Source organism: Ambystoma mexicanum, chromosome 5p (assembly GCF_040938575.1).
Source record: "Ambystoma mexicanum isolate Mex_15411 chromosome 5p, UKY_AmexF1_1, whole genome shotgun sequence".
NCBI lineage: Eukaryota > Metazoa > Chordata > Amphibia > Caudata > Ambystomatidae > Ambystoma > Ambystoma mexicanum.
In genome coordinates, this window is record NC_090930.1 from 493,374,008 (window position 1) to 493,384,646 (window position 10,639).

Consider the following 10,639-nt stretch of genomic DNA (forward strand, 5'->3'; position numbering starts at 1 on the left):
CAGGTCATTGCCGCATCACATACCCCACATTATCATGCATGAAATGAGACTCACCGAGTAGCCAGGATCTGTTCCCTGCGTGTCGCACCATGTAGCGTGGTATTGTAGAGTTCCTCAAGACCATAGAATCATGGGTTGATCCAGGAAATCGGGCACAACAATGTGTAAAGATCCTGTTGGAGTCACACACCATCTGTACATTGAGAGAATGATATTGTTTCTGGTTGCGGTACTGGGCCTCCATGGCATGTGGGACGACCAATTCCACATGGGTGCAGTCGATGGCACCAATGCAACCCGGTATGCCGGCCAGTGCATGGAATCCCACTTTTGTGTTTGTAATCTCCTGCTCCGAGCGTGGTAAAGAGATGTAGTCGTCTGCGTGCTTAAGGAGGGCATCGAGCACTTGCGATAGTGTCCGTGAGAACAGTGGCTGTGAAATGCCATGCAACTGTCCGACTGTGTGCTGGTAGGTGCCTGTGGCCAGGAAGTGGAGTACAGACACCACCTTCAGTAGGGGTGGGATGGCGGTTGGGCTATCTATCATGCTGACAAGGTCAGCGTGTGTCATGTTCACAATGGCGGTTATGGTGTCCCGGTCCAAACGGTAGAGGGTGTGGATCTGCTCAGCAGTGAGGTTGAACGGATGAGCTCGGAGGTGTGGGATTGCGGGCTGCCTGCGTGGTGGTAGTGGCTGTGCTGGTGGCCCTTGCTGGCCCTGCCTTGCCCTCCTCCTCCTCCTGCGTCTCCTCTGTGCGGCCGGTTGTTGTAGTAGTTGTTGTTCGTCTTCTTCTTGAAGTTGTAGTACTTGCAGTGCTATCAGGTCCCCCAGGGCCAACATCGCTAGTCCTGCCGGTAGCATTTTGGAGTGGGTGTGGTTGTAGGAGGGGGTTGGGTGTGCAATTTATGTGTTTTCAGCCTGTATAGCCTCCACCTGTGGTGATTCATTCCACCTGTGCCAGCTGCAATCCCCTTTGGGCGAGCACGTCCCGCACACAACGCTGCAATGTGACGCATGCCATCTTGCTATTACAATCATGTATTTAATCCCGATGGCAGTGAAATATTGGTTTATATGTTCATTCTGCTATGGTCCCATTGTTTCACATACTATCTTTGCAGTCGCGAACAAACTTGTGAAGGGTCAGTGGAATGTAGTACTCGATTAACGGTGGACCCTCATGCAGCACTGTACCGAGGTTCACCAACGGGCGGGGCGTCCCATTTGTGAGTGAAGCCAGTTGCCATTTTCACACACTGCCGCACTACATGGATGAATTTGTGATTTCAAGCGGTCACAGATGCCTTTTCGACGTGATGTTGCAAATGAGGAATTCGAAGGACAGCGCTTTCGGTTTTCAGCTAGCGGCGAGGAGACGCCCACAGGTCTGACTGCAAATATAACGTTCTATTGTTTAATGTCCTTGGGACAGGGGCCATGGCGAGAATGCAATGATTGATATGAATAGTATGGGATGCGCAATAGCGTAGTGGACGATAAGGCAGGACGTTCCCAAATACATGTTACTTCACAACACTAGAATTCCGGGCTGGAGCACAGTGGATTTTGCAGACTGCATTACGCACAGACTCAATGGAAATTTCAAATGTGATGTGAGTAAATAATCAGGCGTTTTTATACCAGGATGAGGGAATGATGTATGGATGCATGGACAGATGATTTAATTGAGAGTTTGCCATGTACATGGCTTTTTGGAATCTATCCCCTTCCCCTGCGCTATGTGATGCAGAGCTGCCATAGTGGGACCATCGTCTATCTGCCCTTGTTGAACCCTCCCTGTCTCGACGCGCCTTCAAACACTTGTGTCTATGCACGTTACTAATCCCATCTAATGGATTCTGTCTTCACAGACGCATGCACACAAACACTCGTTTGTAATAGTGTTTTCACCTCGATTTATATAGTTATGATTCGCAAGTGATTTTTGGGTGGAAATAATCCTTTTGAGTGGGCTAGCATGCATATGGCTGTAGATTTAGTGTGATCATTGAAGTGAGTAATACAAGTGAAGTTCTGATGCCCATACTATTCTTTTTCATTTCATTTGGGTGACAGGTATCTCCTCCCCTTTTGCCGCTGCCATCTGTATGCCACTCCTGCAGATGGCTTTTACTCCCGACACCTGCTGCTTCGAGTTAATCAGTGGAGCACCATTACGATCTCATGGGACGATCGCCAATGGGCCACATGCCCTTACGCAGTACTAGTGGCTAGGAGCTACATGTCAACCTTTCAGCTGGACTAGTGCCTACCTAATGGGACGGCCCTGCGGTTCTAGGCGCTTCCATGTTGCCTTTTTGAACGTGAATGTAGCCCCTGTGTACCATGAAGGAACAGGGCGTCACACAAGAAGAAGCTGGTCATTTATTGCGGATGCAGCCCACAGTAATGAGAAATATTTTGGAGTTTATGGCCTAATAGCTGTATGGGCTTGGTGAATTTGATGTGCATTAAAATTTGATTCTGATATCAACCGTGTAGCGTTATTCTTTGCAAGTAATGTAGCATATTCCTATTTGTGGAGCGATGTATTGTGAGTAGATTTGCATTGGGTTCCGGCTTCTGTGTATAGTTGCGTGGTACTGTACTGGCCGCATTTGCCTACGAAGCCCAGTAAGGTCAGGGATGGGGGCTGCCATTATGACTGTTTTATTGATGTCATGCTCAGGGGCGGGGGATTAGCTTTTGTGTAACAGATGCCGGTCAGCCAGGTGGATTGGTGGAATGATGTGGTTATCAGGAAATGGCTGGTCACAGGTGCCTGTGTTTGCGTGCGTTTCTTGGAGGGGGACTGAGGTCATGTCCATTGGAATGGGTTCTGTATTCGTGCCATCTGTGCCCTGCAGCTCCCATTGGCCCCTCTTGAGATGAGCCTGGCTGCTCAGTCACTCTGCCAACTTGTGTGGTACATGCTTATGCTGATGGTTGGTTTGTTTACTGGCAAGGGTACAGGGCTGGTGCAGTCTCCCTCAGGATACTGCTTTGAATGTTGCCTTACACTGGTGTCAAGCGATGGGGGCCTGTTGTTGTTTTGTCTCATGTGTCAGTTCATATTGCTGTACTTGGACCTTCACATGCCTGTGCTGCATCAGTACGGCAATGGTGCCATGCCAAATATGGATGGCCACTCACAAGGCACTTGGGGCCCCTACATTCATTTGTTCCTTGGCATGCATGGGTGACTTGTACATTTCACTGGTTGCATTGTGTAACTTCATTGCACCTACGAGGAGTTGTGCAATGTGGGCAGGGAGTGGTGTACAGGCACTCAGTAGGGCCATTTACGGTTGGTTCACGATGCCGTAATTCTCACCATGGCGGAATGGTACTTTCCGCCATGCTTGATGGCGTTAAGTAAATGTCCGCTAGGGTCAGCATTCGCGTACCGTTGCGCCATGGTGGTAATTACGGTTTTGCATGGTGCGCGTACTTGGTGCAGTTAGCGTTGGCGTTCACTACGGTGTCGCTAATGGCATCGTACTTTATGGTGACGGGTCATAATCGCACCGAGCGGTATTCGATGGCGGTATTACATTTCCACCATCGTTTTTCGATTTCCGCCAGGGTCGTAATGAGGGCCACTGTCTTTCGGATTATTTGCCATTCCACCCATTTTGATGTGTATTCCATTAAAATCAATATATATCTTACTTGGTTCTAATGTTTCAAATGGTCCTATAATGTCATTGTTAGTTACTTCCAGAAAGGTCAATTGAAAGAAGAGGTGTTGCATATATTTCTTATTTGTATCTCTGCTCTCACATTGCTGATATTCTTTGACCAACTCTTCTACATCATCTAGCACCTTCGGCACAAATACATTTCCCTAATTCTTCGTTTCATCATGCTCCTCTCTAAATGAACTTCATGTGCTATCTGTGAAATGTTGCTTCTTAATGATTTTGGTGGAATTAATCTCCTCACAGAAAACACCCTCCTGTTTCATTGATTTCCTGCGTTTCTTGTAAGCACTATGGTGTCTCCTGAGCTATGGTGTTCCACCCTTCTAAAATACCTTTCATTAGTAAATTCATTTCCCCATCCTCGTTGGTTGCCTGTAACCATTCTTCCTTTGAGATGTCAGGATATATTACTGCTGCTATGGATTCCAACTTCTTCTGTCTGAAGTTCTTCTATTGTCTGTTTTAACAGTTCTTATTGTGATTGCCAAGATAGACAATCTGCTACTACATTTTCTTTCCCAGGAGTGTATCTTATCCTTGCATTGAATAGCATTATTTCAACCAGCCATGCACATATCCTAGGCAGGGCCTAATGTATGCCTTTTGCGCACATCATGTTTATTAATGGTTTATGATTCATTTGAATGAGTATAGGAAAACCCCATGTTAGGGATTTAAAATGTTTCGACAACCCAAAATACACACAAAAGCTTCCTTTTTAACAGTAGACTATTTTAGTTCAAATCTCTCAAAGTTCTGGGTATAAATGCTACACTAACTTCCCTGCCCTCTTGTACGGGGCATATTATGCCTTGTGGACCTGTGTAACTTGCATCCACTGTAATTATTGATAATGCAGTCAGTATGTATACCTTCAAGGTTGGAGCTTGGTTTAAATCTGTTTTGATTTTCTCAAAATCTTCCTGCCATTCCCTTGTCCAGCCAAACCTTTTTTTTCATTAATTCTCTAAGGTTCTTTGTTTTGTCTGCACATTTCTTGGACGAATTTACATACATATTCTGCCATACTTAAAAATGACTGTAACTGATCTTTGTTGATTGGTGCATTCATGGTCATATGCAATGAAATACATTTCTCTTTGGAATGATCCCCTCTTCATTTATTGCATGTCCCAAAAAAGTCCACTTCTGACAGACAACATTTGTATTTTTCCCATTTTAATGTGAGACTTTTGGGCTAAGGATTGTCATAACACCATGTTGTCATGCATTATGTTTGTTCATTTCTTTCCCTGTTATTTCTATATCATCTGAATAATAATAATAATTTTGCATTTATATAGTGGTACGAACCGTCAGGCATCTGTGCGCTGCTTGTTATTACCCACAGTGTGTGGTACTCATTTATCAACCTCTGAAAGATGAAAGACTGAGTTTGGCCCTGCTGGGATTTGAACCTGTGTCAAAGCGAGCACTCTACTCGCTGTGCTATCTGACCGGCATGACCGGCATAAATAATGTTGCATGAGTCTTTGAAAGACTGCTGCTGCGAAATCCAGACTGAATGGCATACAGTTAAGCTTAAATGCACCCATTGGTGTAACAAATGATGTCAAGCTCTTTGATTCTTCATCTAATTCTATTTGGTGATAGGCTGATGAGAGACTGGGAGTAGTCATATACATGGCTGGTCTCATGGTAGTCAGCACCTGATTTATGTTAGACAGTGGATGTCTGTCCACATATATATTTGGGTTGAGGACTCTTAGTTCTACACTCATCCTAATGGTGTTATTGGCTTTCCTAATTATAACAATTGGTGACAAGCATTCTGATGCTTCCATAGGTTCAATTATGGCATCAGTACATAATTTATCCAGTTCCTTACTTAAGCCTTCTCTAGTGCCATTTGGTATGTTTCTTACGTTATCTACCAGTAGTTTTGCTTTGTATTTCAGTATTATTCTACATTTGACTCCTTTAAGGCACCCTATTTTGCCAGGAAATACTTCTGGATATTTTCCTTTCAAGTTTTCGCTCACATTCCCTATGTTCATATTTTGATTATTCTCAGACACATTCAATATTGGTATGGCTTCTCCTTGGTGTGTTTTTTTATTTTTAATGAAGCTTGTTCGTCCCATCCAATTACTGAAGATCCTGCTTCTGCTGCATGTATTTTGTAGCAGATATTCCACTCATGAAATTTGAGTGCCACCTATTTATATCCCATTACATGTATGGGACATTTCCCATAACCTGTGCCCTTATGTTAGTGGACTGGAGTGATGTCATGTCATATTTTAAATTTTCTTGAAATGTGGCTTTGTCCACCATTTTATAGGGTGATCCTGAATCAATCATCATCAACAAATCAGTATAATTTTGAAAGCTTATTGTCTCTTGGACATACACTCACCTTTTTTCTCGTAATAAGTAGAAAGGTCTTTATAAAGAAAATGTCAAGGTCAGATGACTCACAATCAAATATTTATAAATAAATATATAAATTTAACCTATGCAATACATTTTCTGGTGTGAAGATGGCTGGCATGATTGATAATTTTTCTAATTATTGCTTATGTGTCCTCTTCCCTCCAATTCTCAATATTTGATCCTTGATCAGGACTTTCTTCAATTTGTGATATAGGATTGCTATTTACAGGTTTCCTTTGTTAAAATGTGCAATAATTTTGTGATATAAGTGAAATAGAATGCTGTCACTGTGAAAAAGGATATTTGTCATTAGAGCTGATATCTAAATGACACTTATTTGTAAGCTTTGAGAAAGCCTGAAGAAGGGCGAAACTGTTGGTCATGCAGTCGGCACAATTTATTGAAATCTATCATTTGACAGCAAGTGTGAAAAAATGTACTCACAAATGATATTAATGCACCAATTTGAAAATGTATTGGATTAGTTAAACTTATATATATATCATTAAAAAATATTTCATTGTGCGTAATATGACCTTAATATTTTCTTTAGAAGAGACCTTTCTATTTATTACCAGAAAAAAAGGTAAGCACATGTCCAAGAGACAATAAGCTTTCAGTATGATTAATTAAGTTCCTGGTTGTGGGCTCAGTCTCTGAGACATGCAGCTTTACCAAATATCGGTTTGAGAAATATCAGAAAATAGAAAAGCACAATCATAAGAGAATCACTTTCACTAAGGTGCAGACCAATAACGCCTGACAACCACCCCTTTAGTTTAACTCAGTATTATTTTTTTGAAAACGTTTCCATGGCCCTCTTTTTCTTTTGGTCGACACGATGAACATACAATATGGTTCATAACCTTCCTCAATTCCTAATAGACTGCTTGACCCTTCTAGCGCTGCCAGGGCTCTAATAGCCTTGACTTTGGTTCTTGACTTTGCATTTTGGCATACTTTTCCATAATGACCAATCATGCCACAACTAAGACACTCCACCATTAAGAATGGGTATTGCCTATCTCCATTGGCATGTCTGAATTTACTGCAACTTTGGCATCTAGAGTTGTATCGAGCATTGAAGTTGCTTCTATTGTCATTTTTGTATCCATTTGTTTCTCATAGATAGACCGGACAGAGTTGTTTTTTTTAGTTTTGGAAACTATTCCTATCTGAGTTATTTGTATTTCAGATGGCACATTTTCTTCTTTATGAATTGTTTTATTGTCTGCTGTGTTCATTTCCAAACACTGTACTGGTTTGATGCATTTAGCACCTAATTCCACAGTGCGTGCAATGTCTATTGCTTGTTTAAACGTGGGGTCTTTAGCTTGCCATAGTTTTTATTGAATGTTCATGTCTGCAGTATGGAGCATTAATTGACCTCTTAAGTATACATCAATACTTCCTGTAAATGTGCATGATGCAAATAACCCTCAAAGTGCCACAATGTAACTATGTGCCAACTCCAATTTGGCCTATTTGCAGTTGAAGAAATAGTATCTCTCAAGCACAACATTTGTTTCGTTTTCAAAGTTTTCTTCTAATTTTACTATGGCTTTGTCATATTTCTTTGTTGCGTTAACTGTTTCTCAGTCATCCGAACCCATGATAATTGGAATATTTTATTTATATATTTATACAGGGAGGAACACTGCTCTTTTGACCACAAAACAACGTACAATAGATACTAAATCAGATTTCATGTGAAGCAGCAAGCTTCTTCAATGGGGCGAGTTTGAGTGAAATTCTGACCAGGTTCTGGGAATGGGGGTAAATGGAACAGTCACTGGGGATAATACATAGGTAGACATGCATAGATTCAGGACAACCAACATTAGACATTTTTAAGTGCAGGTAGGCGGTACAGCCAGGTGCGTAATGGATGTGACATTGATGGATGGAGTGCTAGAGTGAAGACATAGAAAGTGAGGAACAGAGGCAGGCTAGGGAGAGGGAAAGTGTTAGCTAGAAGTGAGATGAGAGAAAGGTTAAGAGAGTAACTTGGAGGCGAGGAGGTAGGCTTTTAGTTTGTTTTGAACAAATCGGTGTGAAACTGTTTTTCAGATGTCTGGGGGAAGAGAATTCCATGCAAGTGGAGCAGGAAGAGAAAGAGTAGAAGCGAGCAGAAACCCAGGGAGGGATAGGTGCCACAAGGGTAGTTGAGGAGGCAGAGCAGAGATTCTGAGAAGGTTTGTAGGGTTGTATAAAGGAGGATAAATGCTGTGGTGCCTTACAATGGATACATTTGTGAACTAGAAGACATTTTTATCTGGCTCTGTTTTGCATCATTACCCATCCTGCCTGGTGACGGTACAAGGAAGTAGGTGTGAAGTGAGGGAGTTCAAACAGAGTCCTGGTAGACAAGTTAATGAACTTGTTGAGAGGACAGAAAACATAGTTGGGGAAACCAAGGAGGATGCTGGCACAGTATTTCAGTTTAGAGAAGACTGGTTAAGAGATGCTTGGCAGTGTTGAAAGAAGGAGGTGCCTGATTTTCTTAATATTTAGGAGGTTGAGGTGAGTCACCGTTGCAGGGACGGCGTGAAAAGTAGAGGAGAGTGTCAGGTTGGAACTGGATAGGCAGGGGAAGAGATGAGAGAGAGTATTTGGCAGGGAAGAGTAGCACCTCTGTTTTGGTACAGTTTAACATCGGAGGGTGGAAAGCCATTCACTATTTAATGTCAGAGAGACAATTTGCTCTATGGCGAACTGCGATTCGACAGAAGATTCAGGTCACAATAGGCCCAGGGTGCTTTAAACAGTCTTCTAAATCTCAGCGACATCAGGATTATTGATTTTGTGCTTCTGATGACCTTACCTTTCTCATGGGATGGGTGCTTAAAAATTATACCCCCTTTGAGGAGCAGTTTGCCATGGGCATTAATTTGAGCATTTAACATGTGGCCTTTGGAATAGCATTGTAAGGCAATTTTCTGTCCAGGAAGAACTTTGATTAGCCAGAACAGTCAGGTGACCCGTAACCACGTTATTTTTAGTTTTGGCTATTAGGTAGTGTGTTAGTGTTAGTATCAATTATAAACTGGGAATATGTCATTGGAGCACAGATAGGAGGGAGATAGTATGTGAGAAGGGACATACAGTCGGGATCTCTTTGAGATAGATATATCATGCAGATATATCTATCTTCTTATTCTATGAATGTTATTTTAACATTCTTCTTGGCGTGGGTTTCTGATTGCACTGCTTTAGTGGTGATGGGGCCTTACAGAAATCTACAGGGAAATTGCAAGTGCTTTGTTTGCATTCATTTGATTCTTGACTAGGCTACTACATACAAATGGGGGCGCATGTTCCCACCGGGAGGGCTCTGGTTTTTATTCTTTTTTTTTTTTATAATGGTCAGTTGTCATGTGGAAGAGGTTTTTCAACACACACCTTTGTCTTCAGTGGATAATTGGTTTTGATTGCCATGTTTTTGCTTGACATTTTGCTGGGTAGACAGGGAGTTTGTGATTGGTTCCTGCTGTAGGTGTGGAAGACGTTTGTCTATGTCTTTTGGCCCATTGCTTGCATCATTATATAATATCACGACCATTTTTTGCAAAAAGCAAATTGAACATTCGTGGTTGATCAATAAGCACTTGACAATCTTTCTGCAATACTTACATTTTTTACTGCATGAACTATATCAAAAATGTTTTACAACCATAAATGAACATACATGAGCATACATGAGCATACAAGCCACAGCAGAAAGACCGTCCCACCAACAAATGAGCGCATTTCTGGTCCTTTTGCACCAGACGCATCCACTCAGTAATGAAATACTCCAACCTTTCTGACTTAGAACCAGACCCGGCCTGTCTGACTCCTAGAACTGTACAGTGATTCACTCCTGGACAAGCCTACAGTAAGGTGCTGCATAAATGAAAATTAGCATAGCACTCGTATGGGTTTGCTATTGCCTGCTCTCCTAGCATGCATACCTTAGTTTATGCTACGAGTGCATGATTTTCCATTGCCATGTCAGTCTCCGGCCAGAACAGGACACAATACAGAGAGCAAGCAACTCAGTGATTAGAAAAGGTTCTCCATTATAGTTATTTTCATACAGTCTATAATTATGGTTGATGAGCTAATTTTGTTTTGTCATGGACGGACATTCAGTTCGAGACGTATTATAAACACATAATTACATTTTTTTGTAGTAAGTAGACAGATTACAAAAAAACCTCTTCAACTCGAAGAGCGTGTAACAGAACTTCAAAGCAAGCCACATAGTTAGTGCCCATCATCAAGTGCATTCTGGCAGCGTGCACGTCATCTCCACTGAGCATTGTTAATTAGTAGTTGAGTCAAATATCGACCCCTACAAATATCCCTGTCTACATCCTTTAGCTCATATGTCCATTCATGGAAAGGCTTCCAAAGTTTGGGTGGTCACATGAGCCAAGGAATGCCTTTAAACCTGAAGCGTGATGAGATGCCAACATTGTGCAAAGACGTTCATCCAATCCCCATCTTTCCCTTCGCCCTGGTGCCAATTTGCATACTGAAACCCCTGTACTCT